At 49.3% G+C, this 19,304-nt stretch overlaps 1 protein-coding gene across 24 annotated transcripts in view; it reads right to left on the reverse strand.

Moving 5' to 3' along the window:
* LOC139361629 (disco-interacting protein 2 homolog C-like) overlaps positions 1–19,304 on the reverse strand; it is a 156,287-nt gene that overhangs the window by 89,174 nt on the left and 47,809 nt on the right. For 8 of the 24 annotated variants that reach the window (XM_071090304.1, XM_071090302.1, XM_071090303.1 and 5 more), the window contains exon 1: positions 580–5,214. The exons of 3 other annotated variants lie outside the window; for them this stretch is intronic. The gene's annotated coding sequence lies outside the window, so the exon portion shown is untranslated. Of the gene's footprint in view, positions 1–579; positions 5,215–19,304 lie in introns of those variants that run through there. 13 more of the 24 variants (XM_071090310.1, XM_071090308.1, XM_071090307.1 and 10 more) reach the window with 8 other exon arrangements.

Below are 19,304 nucleotides of genomic sequence, written 5' to 3' on the forward strand. Positions count from 1 at the left end.
AAGCTGCCACCTGAGACAGGACCCAGACCCTCAGCATCACGCCCACAAGCAGCTCATCACACTGCTTGGTCTTGTCAGCCTTTGTGCACACTTCTCTCCCTAACTAGATAAAGAGCCTGGTCATCTGGCCACTATTTCTAATTCCCAGGTCAAAAACCACTATGTGACTGACTTGGCTCATGGCCGAAAACTGAAGGGATCAATGAGGTGACAGTCCACTCACTTCCACAAATCGCTTTTTGTTTTGCATATTCTCCGTTTTAAACTTTTTGGATGTAATTTCAAACACACAGAAAATCTGCAAGACCAGCGTAGTGAATTCCCACATAACTTACCAGGCTCAACTTAGGCCCAACTGCTCCTATCTTACATCACTGCTTTCCCCCCTCCCCCATGAATTTTCTAAGTCAAATGAAAATAAATATCAGATACTATATCCTTCCATACCTAAATGTTTCAATGTATTTCCTAAACACAAGGATATGCTCTCACATTCACTTTCCTCAAGATCCGGAAATTTAACTGTCATATACAAAGTTCACTTTCAAATGCTGTCAACTGTCTCCATAATTTTCTTACTTTGTCTTCTTCTACGATCCAAACCAGGATGATGAATTGATTTGTCATGTGATTTTTACCCGTCCAGCATCCAAGTTTCTCAGGTTTTGTGTTTCCTGAAATTGGAAATGTTAAAGAATACAGGTCAGTTATTTCACAGCTTGTCCTTTATTTTGGTATCTTCCGGACTAGACTCAGGAGTATGCATTTTAGCCGGGACACCGCAGAAGTCTGTCCTGTGTGACAATGTTAACATCGGCAACTCAGTGAAGGTGGTGCTTAAGTGCCTCCAAAGCAAAGATGCTACTTCTCGCGTTGAAATTAAGATTTGGGAGGAGACACCCTGACACTATGTGCATATTCTGTTTTCCATGAATTCTCCACTACTAGTTTTAGCATCCACTGATTTCCTGTCATTCCTTCTAAATCATTAGATCTTCCATATTCACTGAAAAATAATTTTATCTTTCAGCATTCATTTACATATGTCCATATATACTCACGGAGTCTGGCTTCGTGGGTTATGATTCATAGTTACAATGGTTTGTTCTGTTGCTCAACTGGTCCCAGATTTGACACCGGATTCCCCAGCCCTTAGACCAGGGCTCCTTCTAGTGAAGAACAGAGTTTGGAAGCTAAGAGTGGGCACCGGGTGCTGCTGGGCATTGCCGGCAAGTAGAACACACACACGCATGTACACGCATGTGCACCCACACCCATCCACAGGCACTTCTATCCCTGTCTACATCTGTCAGGAGCCACCAGCTGATACTTGTACCTCCTGCTGCAACCTAATCCCACGTGATCCATTCCAGGCTTTGGCCTTTTCTTATTTCTACCTCTTACCAAGAAAGAAACCTGGCACCTGCAGCACTCAATATATTCACTGATTTATTAAGCTTATTTGCTTAAGCCTGGAGATACAGAAATGCTTTCAGAATTGCTATCTAATACCACGGTGAAAAATCTATCGAGTTCAGTGCTCATTTGTAATTATTTTTTCATTGTTTTTTTGGAAGGTAGGGAGTACAAAGTATACACAGTGAAATGTTCAGATCTTGAGTACACTTGGCACATTTCGATAAATGGAAATCTATTACCCTAATCAAATCTTTTGCATCAAAGTTCCCACAAGTCCCCTCCCAGTCAATCCCAGCCCTCAAGAGACAGCCACTGTTCATTCTCGAGGAGTGTTCTTGGCGCTCTTCCGTCACCCGAGACTCGCATAGATTCTCCATTGTCACATGGACTCCACGGCGTGGTGTTCACTCTCTGCTCAGTTCAAGGCTCCTGGAACTCATCCCCGTTGTCTGTTTTGGTTTCAGCATTTTGTACGTTTTTCCTGCTGGGAACTAGGACAATGTATGAATATATCAGAATTTGCTCATGTTTCTCCAGATGAGAGAGATTTATGTTGTTTCCAGTTCTTGGCTATGACAATTTACTCTGGAGATAATGTGCATTCTTTTACAAGGACACACATTTTCTGCTCTCCTTGGTGAACGTCTACAGCATACCTGCTGGGCCATATGGTAAGTGTACACATTTTAAAGAAACTGCCACATTTGCTGAAGTGGCTGTGCCATTTTAAGTCTCCATCAGTCTGAGATCCAGTCTGTCATATCTTCACCAGCACCTGCTACTGTCCTCCCTTCTCCACTCTTGTGAAGGGGAACCTCGCGGGTTTAAGTTGTACTTACCCAATGACTCCCTGGTGAGCACCTCTCATGGGCCACTGGGCATCTGTATACATCTGTTGCGAAGAGTCCATCTTGCATGCTTGCAAAATTCACACCATTTCTGGTTGTTTGTACATTTCCTAAAATGTTCTAAATAAGGCCCTGTGTCTTCTGTACATCAAGCATCTCCCCCTGCTTCCAAGTCTTTATGCCTTTTAGTTCTCCTAACTAACTTCACGGACGAGGGCCCCAGTGTGCACCATGCGAACCTGAAGCACGGAGAATGGCCATGCTCCCGACACCCCTGACTGTGGGCAGAGCTCCCCGGCTGCCACCACCGAGGAGGGGGGTCAGCTCTTGTTTTTCAGGAGTGGCCTTTATCAAATGGAGAAAGTTCCCTTCTGTTCCTGATGTGATAGGAAATTCGTATAAGGACTATTAAATTTCAACAGATGTTTTCCAGTGTCTACCGGGAGGATAAAATGGGTTTTCTGCTTTATTTTTTGTTAATGTGGTGAATTACATTGATTTTTGAATGATGAGCCAAATGTGCAATGCAAAACTACAGATCATGAGAACAAACTCTAAGTGTTCATGGTATTCTTATCCCTTTTACATATTTCTGGGTTTGATTTAGTAAGAATTTGTTCAAAGCTTTGGCATCTGTATGTCAACAAGAGTGAAAGGCGTGAGATTTTGCCTCACATGCAAACTAACAAAGGGGGCCAGCACCACCCCAATGCACTGAAAGAGCCAGGACATTTCCAGGCCAGAAACAAAGGGCTTGTCACACACAGTGGGGCAGCAGGACCCACTCACCCCTGTCGATATTCAGGATCACACAGTGGGGCAGCAGGACCCACTCGCCCCGGTCAATACTCAGCAACGTCCTGTATCCCTGTACAACGACAAGATGTTATTTAGGCAAAACAAAATTAACGATCATGTAAAGAACTGCTTACATTTTTCTCTTCTGAGAAAATTTGTTTTTAGCAACCATGGCTCTCAAGGCACTCACTTGCACATTATACATAATACTGCTTGTGGCCAAAGTCATGGTACCTTCCTATTCTTATTTACCAAGAGTTCTGAAAGGTGAGTATTTTAAAGAGAAAAGAGGTATGTGGCTTACCCCAGGCTAAGGAGTGAGTTAGCTGGACAATTCTTGTGAAATATGTGCTTTTTCTAATTAGAAAATCTGAGAACAAGGTATCAGTGTGAGTCTGTTATCTCCATGAAGGAGTGAAATGGATGCTGGGAAATTGAAGGAGCTTCAGAACGGGAATCTCACAACCTCAAATGGGGAGACCAGCAATTGGGAAAGCAGTCACTCTGATTCATGGAGTTTTCGGAGATTCACGTCCACTCCGTCCTGCATTTGAGCGACTTTTCTTCTTGTGATGTGGACCCGATAGAAGAGAGGTCCCACGTAGACATTCGGCATTTGTGAGGGTCTGGCACCGTGACTCACTTCTACAGATTTAACATGTTTGTGTATAAATTACAATGGCTCAACTCTATAAAAACTGATAGCAGTTATGGATCAATTCCCTCATTTCTCACTTGGGCCACACTTCCTCTTTCTGCAAGAACATATCGCTTGGCTAGAAGACACGATGTTGACATTGAAAGGAAAAAGGACCTTGTATAAAAATGATGTAGAGAATTCTTCTCAAAGGCCACTGGGACACACACTGTGTTGGTGACCAGCTGTCTACCGGCATGGCAGCGAGAGAGACAGAGCTGCACGCGTGAGCAGTCACAGCTCCCGTGACCCACACCAAGACCCCCAGGGTGATGAAAGGCCAACCAGCAGCCTTGGAACGTACACTTCCTTCCCGAAATAGCTTCCCGAGAAACAACAAACAGTGATAATTGCAGGCATTTCTATGACTGGGAAGCAAGAAACCCTCCCAGTCCTGTTCCTTCTACACCACATCCAGAACAGGCGTACACCCGGTGTAGAAAGCTCCCAAGGCCTGAACAGATCATTCGATTCTAATTCAGACTGACCTAATCTCTGCAGTGCAGTCCTACAAACAGACTTTCCAAAAGTTACCAAACCACTACCTCAAACCTCATGCTTTCTCTGCTTCGAAAGAGGACATGCGGCTCGGTTTATACGGCCACCAGCACACACACAGGGTATTATCTTATTGCCCTTCAGTGCCAAGAAGAATCCTGTGGTCTCTCACAGTAAAAACAAAACCACATCCACCACAACCCAGCTTTTCAAGTTGCAGGGAGTTTTACAGCCTCTTTCTATGTCGTCTTCCTTTTTGCCCCAAACTGGATATTCTTTTTACTTTCTCCTTATTTCCTGAATATAATTTGATCAATATAATCAAAGTGCTTGTGTTAGAAGCGACTTTACTTAAAAAGAATTCAAAGAACTACATCAAAATATTAAGAGTAGCCATTTCAGGGTGACAAGAGAACAATATATTGTTTTTGTTCATTATTTCCAACATTTGCGAAGTTTTTTGCCTTGAGTGTAGTCACTTTTGCAATCAGAGGTTACAGTGCTTGATGGAATGAGGCCATGAAGCGCACACACCACCGAGTTTCTAACACAGAGCAATCTGTGAGGAAGGATGGAGACACAGGAAAGGTTCATTTTAAAGCAATGCAGGTGTTTTCTTTATAAAGGCAAAAGACATTTTTTAAAGTGTTTGCATCATACACAAGTCTGCTAAATTTGGTCAAAAAACAGAGAAAACAGTAACAGAAGAACACTTTAGCCCACAAGGAGACCAGCACACCCAGCTCGAGACCACTCCAGATGAGGCGTGGAGAGTGGTTTCCTCACAGCTGACCCACAGGATCGGGTAACACAAGCAGAAGGGAAACATGGGGACCACAGAGACGTCAGACTGTGGACTTCATAGCAAGAGACAGCAACACAAACTAGCGGAGTAATTAAAAACTATGGTAAAAAGAGGTCCACATTCTATTTTAACCTGAAATCAGTGGCACGGGGACCACACCACCCTGCAGTTGCCTCCTCCCTCCCCCCCACACAGCAGCCTCCTGGGACAACATCCTACTTCCAACTTGCAGTTGCCTCCCGTCCCACCCCCCCACAGTGGCCCCCTACAACATCATCCTACTTCCACCCTGCAGCTGCCTCCCATCCCCAACACACAGCAGCCTCCTGGGACAACCTCCTACTTGCTGCCCACAGCCTGGAGCCCCCAAAGCATGGAGGGGCTTAGCGAGCCACACAACATTCCCCCTTCACACCTGGGAAGTCAGCCCCTCACTGAAGTGGGTCCTGCGCCCACCAGCTGTGCACGATCAGAGGTGTGAGGTTACGGACCTGGTCACCAACTGTGCAGAGAGGCGTGAGGTCATGGACCTAGTCGCCCGTTGTGCACGATCAGAGGTGTGCAAGGTTCCAGACCTGGTCACCTGCTATGCACAATCAGAGGTGTGAGGTGATGGACCCGGTCACCCGCTGGGTATGAATAGAGGTGTGGGTGGTTAGTGACCTGGTCACCAGCTCTGCACAATCAGAGCCATGCGAAGTTACAGACCTGGTCACCAGCTGCACCCAATCAGAAGCTTTTGAGGTTAGGGACCTGGTCACCTGCTGTGCACAGAAGTGTGAGGTTATGGACCTCGTCACCCGCTGTGCATGATCAGAGGTGGGCCAGGTTAGGGACCATGTGCGTGGTGATGGACCTGATCAGCAGCCAAGACACCTGACGTTTCCAGTGTCATCCCGGCTTCTTTCAAAACTGGAAAAGTCTTCAGATATTTCCCAAAAGCTTGTCCATCTTTGAAAACGATATGCGTGTGCACAGGTGATACCGATGACTGAAGATTGAAGTTGAGAGCATTCCAGCCACATGCCCATGTCCCATCCCATCTGCGAAAACTTGAACACAAACATCGCCCTCTCTGAAGCTCCCTGAACCCTGTGGCAGGCCTGAGACTCAGGTCCAGTGTCCTGTCAGTTACACTGAACAAAATGTAATTCAACACTGGCCATGGGCCCTGTGCTTTAAAAACCACATATAAATCTCCCAAAGAACTACAATCTATGAAAGCTTTCATGGCTAGTATTTTAGGAAGACTGATCAGTCTTGACCTAAATCAAAGCCGACACTGCCCAAATTCACTCTAACCCCAGCTTCGTGCACAGGCAGCCATCGCCTGGCCGTCAGGGTGACCAGCAGCCTGGGCACAGACAGGACCAGCGCCGGTCCCTCCCTGCACCTTAAGGGGGCTTCTGAGCTGCTGTCCATGATCAGTGATGGTGACGCCCAGAGCAGCTTTCCGGGAAAGCAGTAAACCTTTCAGGTCCTCACCTCACGAGGATGGCCATGTATAAATCAACCGCCTTTGTTACTGCCCTGCCATTCTCAAAGAGGGGATGGGTTAAACTTCTTTATCCACATGCCCAACACAAGGCACACCTGCTCCAGCACGAGGCTCATCTACTTAATCCCGGGAAACTCACACAACCCACAATCAGAGGCCGCACACAATCAGAGGCCGCGCACAATCCGAGACTGAGCACAATCAGAGACCACATACAATCAGAGACCACACACAATCAGAGACCACACACAATCAGAGACCACACACAGAGACCCACACAATCAGAGGCCACAAAGAGGCCAGAGGCCACAATCAGAGACTATACACAATCACAGGATGTGCACAATCAGAGGCCATGCACAGTCTCTGCAACCTCATCAGAAACTGTTTCTGACCATTCACCTGAGGCCACCAAGTTTAAATGAGAGGCCCAGGTTTTAAAAGACAGCAGGAGTTCTCTGAAGGCAAACTCCGTGCATTCCACCATCAGCACCATTTGTGCCTGTCACGGTCAGGAAGAACCACAACCACGTCTCGGTGCCCTTGCAGTGCAGGGCGCTGCGTTTCTCCCCCTTTCCAAACCCGCGGCGGCTCCTGGCGACCCAGCGCCTCTGCTCAGCCACACGCCCCCAAGGCCTTCCTCCCTCACCCCACAGGGGAGCTCCCGCAGCCGGGCTATCTGGCTCATCACTCCGATTTAGTCACTTACACCCTCATTCCAGGCTGAAAATCTCTTCTGAAAATATCCAAATCTTACCCACGTCAGGCTCCATCTTTTCCCCAGAGCTCCTCATCCCCTCCAGAGCAGCAGCCCTGGTGCCCGTGCAGCCGGGGCCTGTGGGCAGATCCGTGGGCTCAGAATGCCCAGCCCCTCAGCCCCTCTGTGTGTCCCCTTACTCCCTGCTCCCTGGCGTTAATGCCCTCCGTCTTCGATTTCCTGATAGGCAAAAGGGGGTTAATTCTAAGAGTGCTAACCGAACTGGATCACTTAACACCATGTCGGGCCCAGAATACCCCTTGATCAATGACAGGTATTGCTGCGCTGTTACCATTGCGCTGGGTCCAGGTTTCCTGTGAGCCCTTTAGGCTCTTTGCCGTAAAGGCCACTCAATGGTCCTGTCCAAGCCTGTCTGTGGCAGATGGACAGGTGAGTGGCCGATGCACACGTGTGATGCTGAATGGGATCGTGCAAAGCTGGCCCCGCGTATTGTGGTCAACGTAAGAAAAAAGTCGCCCATGCTTGCTTGCTGCTGCCCTGCGGTGTCCAGAAGGAGCCGCTTAAAGGCAACTGCGCCGCACCTACCTTCTTGGAAGGAGACGGCAAGACCAGATTGGCTGGAGCTGGGAAGTTGTGCCCTACAGATCAGGGCTGCGTAACCCAGGGAAGGCATCACTCGAAACACGTGCTGGAGGGCAGCCAATCCGACCCGACCGTCCACCTCCAGGGTCAGCCATGGGGCTCCACTTGATGTGTCATCCTGATCACCCCTCACAGAGCAAATGAGCCTTTGACTTCAGCCTGTCCTAGGTACAACACCGACTCCCACCTCCCACGTCCTGAACCAGCCTGTTCCGGGGATTGCTGTGGAGGTAGAGGAGCAGGCCCAAGACATCTAGTGGCATTTCCTGGCAAGGACACTCACCATGCTCGACCATAAAACTCGGGTCAACTGGTTTTCGGAGGGACTGTAATTTACTTGTGGCACGCATGGATACTGATTGACCCAGGGAGGGGCACGGAGGAGGCTGAAGGAAAACCCATGGTGACTGCGCCAGGCATTCTCGCACACACTGACATCTTCAGACTAGGGCGGCGTCCTAGTCTTACAATCAAACCGAAAGCCCAGAGAAACTAGGGACCTTGTCCAAGACCAGCAACAGGTATGTGGGCAGCTGGGATTCAACTAAGTCCTTTCCTGGATCCATCCACGCTGCTCCCTGCCCCCACTCCCACCACCCCGCCATGGCCCCCGATAGACACAGCAGGTCTGAACATCAGGCACCCCGCACGCAGAGTACGGAGCAGAGCCGGCTTCCACAGTGGGATCTCACACACGTCCCACTCCCCTTCTTGCCGAATGCCTCGGGACTCTGTGCGGTCAAGTCTGCAGATGTGGCCTCACTCTGCGCTAGGAGATCTGGGTGGCCGGCAGCGTTTTGCAGAGTGCTCCTCCAGACGGGGCTCGTCGGCTGATCCATGAGACACAGGACACCTGAGAGAAAGGCCGACAAACCCCACAAAGTCGCTCCCAACATGGAGAGGAGAGGACCACAGCGGGGCTCTCGCAGTCCACGCTTTGGACAGGTCTTGCTGCAAACTGTGGTGCTCGTCAGGCGCGAGGAAGTTTCCCAGGGCAGGAGCTCTAAGTGACACAGCAAAAGCGACACAGGCGATGCAGCAGGATGTACTTCAGCTCAGGGCTCAGGAACCACGGGGTGCAGCGTGGCCTACAGCAAACCAGACACATCAGAAGCCAATGTCCCACCTTTTACATTCAGTGACATTGAACGGAGGGAGTTATCTGTAGCAATCATCTTCCTGGGGGACCCGTACAGCACGCATGACCACCGACACTGACCACGAGTCCTTCCTAGGTCCTGGGGGCTACCCCACTTTACACGCACGGTTCCATGCACAAATCTACGCGTGGCAGTTGTTAGCCCCAGCTTAGAGATGAGGAAAACGCTGCTGGAAAAGCTAAGTGAGAAAATCAGACTTCAGCACACCTGCCATCTCCAAGACCACTACTGCTCTATGTGCTAGGGTCTCAAGGGTTGGGTGTGTGGCATTTTAAGTGACTAATTGTAGGTGGTTTTCTTCTCTCCTACACCTGTTTAGCCTGAACGTGCACGTACATGCTCTGCTGCAGGTGCACTGCCCTATGTAGACCAGCAATGCTCTTTCCTGCCTCGGGTTCTCGTCACTGCCTTCCGGAAAATCTCACCTGCTTTACAGCCAAGCCAGGTAGGCCTGGTCAGCCGCACAGTGAAACTCCTGCAGTGTCAGAGCTAAGTGCTGGCTGAGACTTTAACAGCGAAGACAGTGGAGTAATGGGGATAAACTGAGCAAAACTGTATTGTAACGCAGATGAACGTCTAGAAGCAAAAGAAACTGACACCCCTGAGAGCAGGCGACTGTCTCTTACTATGATGTTAATAGCAGCTTGCTGTTTCCAGTGTCTCCGTGTGCCAGGGTTTCCAGTCAGCGTTTGTGTTTATCTGCTCTTGGGCTACCTGATCAAACCTCTGCAGAGATCAGGGATATCTAAATTGACCCAGTATCTGCAGGCTGGCTGCTCAGAGGCCGTGGTGTGGAACGGCCAGGACATCGCTTAGTCATACGGGGCACAAGCACGTCCCTTGCCACTCCTGTCTTTCTGTTTCATCAAACCCTCTTTTCTCCTGAATATTGACCATAGCAAAGTCATTAGCCTTCGAGATGCATTTGAAACATCAACTTGCTTTGTTCAAGAGGTTTAAGCCACACTTAAGTCTTTCTTGCCATGCTCAACACACACAGCCGGCCATTTCTGAAGTCAGTGTTTCTGGAACAAAAGCCTTGGCCTGCCCCAGTGAACATTCACACTGAGCACACTGTCGCAAGGCTGCTTGGCCAACCAGCAGGGGGCAGGAGAGAGCTGCAGGGGCCACGTGGGGTCCCTGCAAAGGCGCCTCACTCCCTCAGTCAAGCGCGGTGCCTCCTGCCAATCCAGCGGCTTCCTCCAAGGGGAAGAGGCCTCTTCAGCTGCTACTGCACTGATTTCAGACGGCTCAGCCAATGGGGCAACAGATTCAACAGAGTTCTATGTTGTTTAAGGAAAACTTCTGTTACCAGGCAACCTTAGTACCATATTCAACGTAAAATAACCAACAACATTGTTTCCAAAACAACATGCTACTAGTGCCTTATCCTTCAATGCTGCTTAAACACGGAAAAGTATGAGGAAAAAAGAGCATGGCACTTACTTCTTAAAAAATAACACCTCTTCCAGGTTCATTTTACCCCTATCATAAAGACTTAGAACTGTGGATTCCCTACAGGAATGTGGAGTGGGGTTGGATCCCCACACTGACCCAGACTCACCCCAGGTCAGTCATCCCCCCACCACGGGGTTCACACCTCTCCAGGCCCTGTCACCTCATCAAGGAAAGGTGGCGTCTCTGAGCTCTCTTCGCAGGAAGCACCCGAACGGGAGCTAGAGACACAGACACACCCACAACTACTTTGAAATCCTAAACATATTTAAGGACTTCATTATTAGTTTTTTAAAACTGTAAGAACAAAGTGACCCTGGTTTTAACCTCTCTGCCACAATAACACCGTGTACATCTGTCTTTTGCTATTTGTTCCTTCTCCAGCAGCTGCTGCCTGGCTGGCCGACCGCAGAAGAACAGCCTCTGGTACTCCCGGGAAGCCCTCGGTAAAAGCGTGAACACCACGATCACGTCTCAGGACGCCGCACATGTTAGGGTCGCCCACAGACCGCCATTCCCAGTGCCTAGAAGGCACTGAACGGGCCTCCTGCTCTTTGTAAATGTCAACTTTCCTAAGCTAAGTTGTGTTGAAAATTTTTAACTGCAGTCCACACGTACTTCTTTGTGTCTTGTTTTTATCCTAGAGGAATACTTTTATGGAAAATTAAGCTTGCAAGGTTGAAGGATTTTCTGAAAGTCGACTCCTAATCCTGGAAGAAAAAAAAAATGGGCCAAATGTGGTGCTCACGCCTGTAATCCCAGCAGTTTCGGAGGTTGAGGCCAGGAGATTGCTTGAGCCCAGGAGCTCGAGACCAGCCTGGAAAACATGGCAAAATCCTGTCTCTACTAAAAATACCAATAATAATAATAATAAAGCTGGGCATGGTGACGTGTGTCTAGTCACAGCAACTCAGGAAGCTGAGGTGGGACGATCACCTGAGCCCAGGAGGTGAAGGCTGCAGTCAGCCCAGATTTGCATCACTTCACTCCAGCTTGGGCGACAGAGTGAGACACCGTCTCGAAAAAACGAAAAGCAAAAACAACTGTATAAATCATTATAGAAGGGAGCTGGCCAGGCGCAGTGGCTCACGCCTGTAATCGCAGCAATTTGGGAGGTCGAGGTGGGCAGATCACCTGAGGTCAGGAGTTTGAGACCAGCCTGGACACTATGGCAAAACCCCATCTCTAATAAAAATACAAAAATTAGCGGGGCATGGTGGTGGGTACCTGTAATCCCAACTACTGGGGAGGCTGAGGCAGGAGAATCATTTCAACCCCGGAGGCGGAAGTTGCAGTGGGCCGAGACTGCGTCACTGCACTCCAGCCTGGGCAACAAGAGCGAGAGTCCACTTCAAAAAATAAAAATAAAAATGAAGGGAGCTAATGTTTTTTATTTAAGGGAAGGGAGAAGAACATTCAGTATTTATACCTCTCAAGCACACATCTCCAATGGTGTCCTAAAGTATTCAAGATACACATTCCTACAAATATAGCTCAAAACTACTCACCAAGTTACATGCTAAAAGCACATGCATTGTAAGAATGCTACATTATATTTTTTGAGCATCTGTATCCAATATTTTAGCATACTGGCAGTTTTCCCTTCAGGTGCTGTATGCCTAAATTATTACATGTTTAGTCATTCATTTTAGAATTTATGACTATTATGCTTTAGGCAATAAACATAAGCTACTAAATTAATGACTTAGGGGAAAAGTTACTAAGTTAACTTGGAAGTTAAACTTTGCAAACTGAATTTGTTGGACCTCATTCAAGCTAGATGATCAGTTTTTTAAATTGTTTCCTGTGTGTTTCCCTCCAGGATGGAAATAGCTTCACTCTCATCCACTGTGCACACTGCAGCCCGCGCCTCTCGTCCACCGCACCACACTGCAGCCTGCAATTCACCCTGTACCAGGCTTTCCACACCTTACCTGAAAAGTCACTAAGTATAACCAAGAAGGAAATGAAAAGCAGATAAATGACCTCCACCCCCACATCCAGCATGCAAATGTTAAACATTCATCAAAGTAAAACCAAAAACCCACGTTAGCTCACGATTTTAACTGGTAGAGTTATGTGCATGGCAACTTTAAAAGTCTAGTTAAGTAAAAACCTAACTGAGACTCTCAAGAAAGACATCTGCAAAGATTGACAGTGAGGAGAGGACTTCACTCTGCATCCAGCCTGTCCTGGAAGCCACGGCCAAATGCCAGGTTGTATGGATCCGAAAAGCAGGAAAAAACAAGTGTTGAAAGGTGTACAGTCTCAGCAATGTACAAATTCGATGTAGGATGCTCAGAAACCTTGAATTTCCAATCAGAAAACAGCAACATGAGCAAGTTTCCCAGCAGTGCCCACTTTCTACCTACGGCACGTGTAACAGTTACGCTGGCCACCTCCGGGGGGACAGAGGCTTCCTGGTCACATTCGCTCTGGCAGCCACACAGCTGGCCCCGCCAAACACCTGTCTAATACTGAGGAACCACTCTCTCCCTGGGCTTTGCTCACTCTAGCCAGGAGAGCATATTTACAGAGTACTTTACTGAGTCCTCGTTCAATGCGTCAAGCTTGTTGAAGGCAGGGCAACCCCATTCCTGGCCCAATTAAGTGAACTGAGCAGAGCAAATGCCTCCAGTTGGACGGCACTCAGTCACAACAGCAGTGGCCACTGTTCACAGGGCGCTGGCTTCGTGCCGAGAACAGTTCCAAGCGTCTTCTCTCTGTCCGAGGAATGTGCACTGCAACCCTGTGGGGCCGTTTGCAACGTCCACCAGAGTTCTGAGGCAGCCAAGTCCAGGCTGTCCGTGGGCCTCGCCACGTGGCCGTCCACGTCCCCTGCAGATCAGACCTCACTGCAGGGACCACGGGTTCCAGGGCTGCCTTGAGGCACATGCTCCCTTCACCACCTCCTCCTGGCCCCTGACATCAACCCTCACCACTGCTGCCAACACTTGATTTTCTCATGGCTCCTGAGGGGCCTGTTCTGCCCTTCCCTGCTCCCTGCGTCCGGCTTGGAGGGTACCCACATCAACGCCAACGCTCACGTAATCACCAACCTTTCCACGGGGCTTGATGCCTAGGAGTCTCAGTATCAGAAAGTCAGATTCCTGTGCTTGTTGGAGAATTTCTTCCCATTGTACAAGTGAAGGAGATAAAATTCTAGGTGCCTGCAATAACCTCATTTCCACAACGAAGCAACTTCAGTAGTAGCACAAAACAAAACAAAAAAAAAAAAGCTTTTTTTTTTAAACTTCTTTTATACAAGCTAAATACAATTTAATTTTTACATCCACGTTCTCATCGGCTCCCACCTGGTGAGCAGGCAAATAGTAATTTTCAAAGAAACAAATTGTTGCATAATTTTAACACTTAGCATTATCACTATTAAGCAAGAAGTATCCCAAAAATACATGATGATCTTGTTCTCACGTTCAAAAATTGATTGTCACACAGTGAAATAACACTTAATGCAAAGGAAATTTTCTTTTCAGGTATCTGTTCTGGAAAAGAAAAAAAAAAGATTTCTGGCAAAGAGATAAACATTAATTATGTAACAATCCAAAATGCCTCTGGGAAAAATGATGTCATCCAATTAGTTCTTTGAAGTGTTACAAATGCAGCTGAGTTTTAATAGTAATTTGTCCATAATTATCAAAAGAGTCTTTAAAAATCTTAGTGCTGAAATAACTATAAATGGATATAATACGCAAAGCAGAAGAGTTAACATTTGGGGTAGATTTTGGCCCATATTTTTAACATATGCATAGTTATTCACCTAGTTGAAGCTTATCCCTCTCCTCCTAGGCTCTTCAAGACTGATTTTCCAACATAGACTGGCTTTTGGTACATGAAGGCAGCTTTAAAAGATGTCAGGATCAGGCCGGGCACAGTGGCTGAAGCCTGTAATCCCAGTATTTTAGGAGGGCAAGGTGGGCCGATCATTTGAGGCAAGGAGTTCGAGACCAGCCTGACCAATATGGCAAAACCCAGCCTATATTAAATATTTTTGTAATTAGCCAAGCGTGGTGGCACACACCTATAATCCCAGCTACTTGGGAGGCTGAGGCAGGGAGAACTGCTTGAAACCAGGAGGCAGAGGTTGCAGTGAGCCAAGATCGCACCACTGCACTCCAGCTTGGGCAACAAAGAGAGACGGTCTCAAACTAGAACTTAGCCCTCAGGAAAAGCATTGAGCACCCCCCACCCAAACCAACCCAAGGAATCACATGGCAATGGTTATCATCTGATTTCGACAAATAAAGTTCTGTTCTCCCCTCTAAACACAATGGTAAACACCTGCCATCAGCCCACAGAAACTCCCAGGACCCAGTAACACTGGACTAGCAAGATCAATGGGCCACGTATGCAGGGTTCAGCAGCAGAAAGTCATGGCACCGAGAATGGTGTGTGCTCAAACCAGATTCCTTGCTTTCGGGGTGAAGGGGCTTCCCGGGAAAATCTAGTCCAGTGGGATGGTTTCCACTTCCACCATGAGGAGGAAATGGGGGGTTTCCTGAGGGCACCGACAGGACCTGGGTCTCTGCCCCTTTGTCCTCTGTCCTGTTATGGGATGAGGGTGGGCTGAAGGCAGGTTTCCCCTACATCTTCCGGGCAGGAGAGATGGAGCTGACAAGTGAACGACGCTTTTTCCAAAACATTCCCATGTTTATAACCTGTTATCAACCTGTTTTCCCTGGAGATCAGTGAAGCAGCATCATTGATTCTCTTCCATTAGGGACAACCCGGTGTTACGGGAGGCAGGAGACGACATGCGAGCTGGTCTGAGTCAGTCACTTGTGTCTGATCCCCAGCGGGGTCGTCTATCAAATGGGCGGCCCCACAGACCAGTGACTTTGAACCAGAGTTCCATGGAGGTTGCCCAAGGACAGGGAGGGGGAAGAGGGGGAAGAGGGGGAAGAGGGGGAAGAGGAGGAAGAGGAGGGAGGAGGTAGAGGAGGGAGGAGGGAAGGAAGGAAGGAAGGAAGAAGGGGAGAGGAAGGAAGGAAGAAGGGGAGGAAGGAAGGAAGAAGGGGAGGAAGGAAGGAAGAAGGGGAGAGGAAGGAAGGAAGAAGGGAAGGGGAAGGAAGAAGGGGAGGGGGCGGAAGAGGAGTGGGGCGGAAGAGGAGTGTGAAGGGAGGAGTGTGGAGGGAGGAGTGTGGAGGGAGCACTGTGGAGGGAGCAGTGTGGAAGGAGGAGCAGAAGGGGGGTTCTCTGAGGAGGAGGGCCAAGTTTTTGAGGTGTCTTGGAGTCAGAGGTGGCAGTGGCTTGGGCTCTAGGCCCTCTGTTGCATAGTTTTAGGCTTTAACTATTTATATTTGTGGACTCTTTAAAAGATTTAATTTGAAGGAAACCGGAGTTGGGGATACCTTGCTTCTAAAACACAATTTCTCAAGCCTGAGACTAAGTGCTAGGCACTGCTCATTCTGTTACAATCATTTCCTCCTATTTAAAATCAGCCACACACCCCCAATCTCCCTTCAGGGCAAACATCTTTTCCGAGGATCTCAAACAGCAGAGCGAGCGGCCCGTGACCCCAGCCGTGGGCACGAGGAGTGAAGAGGAGACGTGTGGAGAGGGCTGCTGATGACATGAGAGGTAGAGGCCCGGCACCTCCCTCCAGGGGCTGTGCTCCTCCAGGCCTAAAGGACATCCTCGCCTCTGGGGTGAACAAGCAGCACAAACTATCAACACTTATTCCAAAAGAACAGGAAGAAAATTCAAACGAAGTTAATACAGTTACCCCAACACAACACTGCAGCAGCCCAGAAACAGGAGGGCCACTGAGCCTGAGGTGGGCGGTTCCAATAGCAGGACAGCGACGTTGGCATTAGGGCTTTTCGACAAAGAAAAAAAAAGACACAAAAGGTAACATGGGCCACCCATTATTTCCTGCCAGTGGAAAGACACCCACAGGCCCCCAGATGCCAACGGCCCCTTGGGAACGAGCTCACGCAGCACTTCAGGTCTTCGCACGAGCAGGCACGTGGTGTCCTCAGTACCCCCGCCTGTGACACACACACCACACTTGACTCCCATACCTGAGAGTCCAGGGGAATGGCGGGAAGTTCTCGGGGGACCGGGCATCCTGTGAGGGCACTGCATGACTATGTACCTCAGAGGGGTCCCTGGGCAGGTGCTCTCTCTCCAAAGGATGAACTGGATCCTGACCACACCCAGATTGCGCTGGCCTCCAAGCCGAGCGCCAACATCTCACATCCAAAGGGATGCACAGATGCCTGCTGCACGTGGAGCCAAAGCCCCTCTCAGAGCTCAGGACAAACCCAGTGTCCAGGCCTGGGGCCGTCACCAGCCAGGAGAGGTGTCCGGGGCACTTCCCAGCGATGGCCACAAGAAGAAACAACTCAGGACAAAGCCAGTGTCCAGCCCCAGGGCCGTCACCAGCCTGGAGAGGCGTCTGGGGCATTTCCCAGCGATGGCCATGGGAAGTAACAACTCAGGCCCATCAGGGGCTTCCTCACTATACGGGTGTTAGAAGTAGAGACAGAGGTTCAGGTCTAGTGGCACAAACAGCGACGGATCCCATGGAAATGTGGGCGTGGCCCCTCCATCCCAACAGCCTGCATGGCTACTCCATTCTGCTCCCATCACATACATCCCCACACAGCCAAGCCCCTTCTCCTTTCCCCCACTGGATTCATCAAATCAAACCTCGCTGTCCTTGGCAAATGTACCATTAATTTACTTACTGCCCAGTAAAAAAGCACACTTCCAGTTAACATGACACCCCCGCTACGATAGAACAGCCTTAATTCAGACATAACGCAGAGGAACAGAGGGAGGAGGGGTCGAGGGCCGTCCTGGAAATGGCAGCTGTTTTCTGGGGAAAGTCTCCCTCCCACCCGAGCCCGACACTCGTGCCACACTATCCCCATGGTGTCTGAAAACTCCATGAAGACAGGCTCAGTCTGACCCCTTCACACCCACAACGCCAAAGAGGAGCAGGTGTTCAGGAAAAGTCTCCTGCTAGTGCTGAAGACAGGAATAATCCCTCGTGGTGCCCAGAATGTCAGGAGAAAACAAGGCACCATGTGGACGCCTTCCAGGTGAATTCTGGAATGACTCTGCCGAATGCCAGTCATCCTTTTACAGAACAAAACCAATACCGGAAAACATGTGTCACCAGCAGAGAGATGGTCCTTTTGATGGCTTACCAACACACCTACGTTACGCTGAATTTATCTCAAGCCACCCTCTCTGTGCTAATGTAAAAAGTCTCCTTTATTAACCAGTAGCCTTTTTCATCTGGTGCTTTTTAACAAGCAAGACGGTCCTGTAACACTCAGGCATTGTTGAAAACGTCAAATGGAAGCCTAGAAACCTCTTCCGTGCAGCTTCACTGCAAAGTATTTGGACGTGAGCCAAATCATGCTATTCCTACATCTCCATGGGAAACTCAAGGCTTCATCAAGGAAACGCAGCATGATTTCTGCTAGGCACAGAAATTGGTGGGGTGGGCATGGGGTTGAGGGAACATTACATAGAAAGCACAACGCGATAATCACCTGCATGAGAGCCACACTGGCCGGCAAGCCCCGGTCGGCTCGGTCTCTACACAGTCACAGACGTGAGGCCTGGAGGGCAGACACCTGGCACTGCTGACTACCCCAAGGTCGTGGCCTCTGCCCCTTCTCTGCTGCTCATCAGTTCCAAGCTTCTGGCAACACCGCCTGCTGCCCCCACTGCCTCATCGACTCTTCGTGAAAAGCAAATGTTGCCAGGATAGCTTATGAGTACATTTGCCAGGAAAGCAGCTCCGATTGACGCTGAAACCCCGTTCTCACACCCCTGGCAGCTCCCTTGCCCCCGATGTGTACATGCTTGCAGCTCTGACCTTGCTCAGTGTCCACACAGGCTCTGTCCACTGGAGAGCCAAAGGCAGACTCAATGTTGAGTCAGAAATACACAAAGAGGGTGACGGTTACAAACTGCCTGCCTGCCCCTCAAAACACAGGTTGAAATCCTCAGCCTCAATGTGATGCTGTCAGGAGGTCTTTGGGAGGTAATGAGTTCCCGAGGCTGGAGACCCTTGAATGGGATTTGTGCCTCAGAAAGGGGCCCAGCAAATCCCTCACCCTCCCATTGTGTCAGGGCCAGAGAGAAGGTGTGTGCCAACCAGGAAAGAGCCCACACCAGAATTCACCCGTGCGGCACCCTGATCCTGCCTTCCAGCCGCTAGAACTGTGAGAAACAAATTCCTGTTGTTCATAAGCCGCTCAGTCAATGGTGTTTCGTTACAGCAGCCTGAGCTGCCTGAGATGACGATGCTCACCGCCCTACAGAAACGGCTACTCCCCTCTCCCAGAAAGAGGGGTTTAATTAAAATCCCTGTCTCTCCTCGCGGCCACCACAGATCTCACTCCCCCACCCTGTAAGCCAGCAATTGTTAGGATTAAAGGAAAATGAGGATCGTTTTAGACCAGCCCCTCCATATCGGTCTGAAGCCTGTAACTTTGCCCACTTCCACGGTGGCCGTGTCACTGCATTGCCCATGTCAGCTCTGTGTCTGCACTGGGTCCCAGGCTCTGCACAGACTCCTCTAGCTGCCCATCAGCACAGCCATTTCCCCTTCTGCTTTGCAGGTTGTCCTTCAATATCCATCCCCCACCCCTCTGCAACCCAAGGCCTTCCGATGCAGGCATTCGGGGTGGGCTCAGCCATGTACTGCCGTCCTTGACTCAAGTAAACCAGGCCCAAGGCGTTGGCACCAATGATCTACTGGCTGTGGGGTCTGCACAGCTACTA

The sequence above is a fragment of the Macaca nemestrina genome, unplaced genomic scaffold, assembly GCF_043159975.1.
Source record: "Macaca nemestrina isolate mMacNem1 unplaced genomic scaffold, mMacNem.hap1 Scaffold_77, whole genome shotgun sequence".
Taxonomy (NCBI): Eukaryota; Metazoa; Chordata; class Mammalia; order Primates; family Cercopithecidae; genus Macaca; species Macaca nemestrina.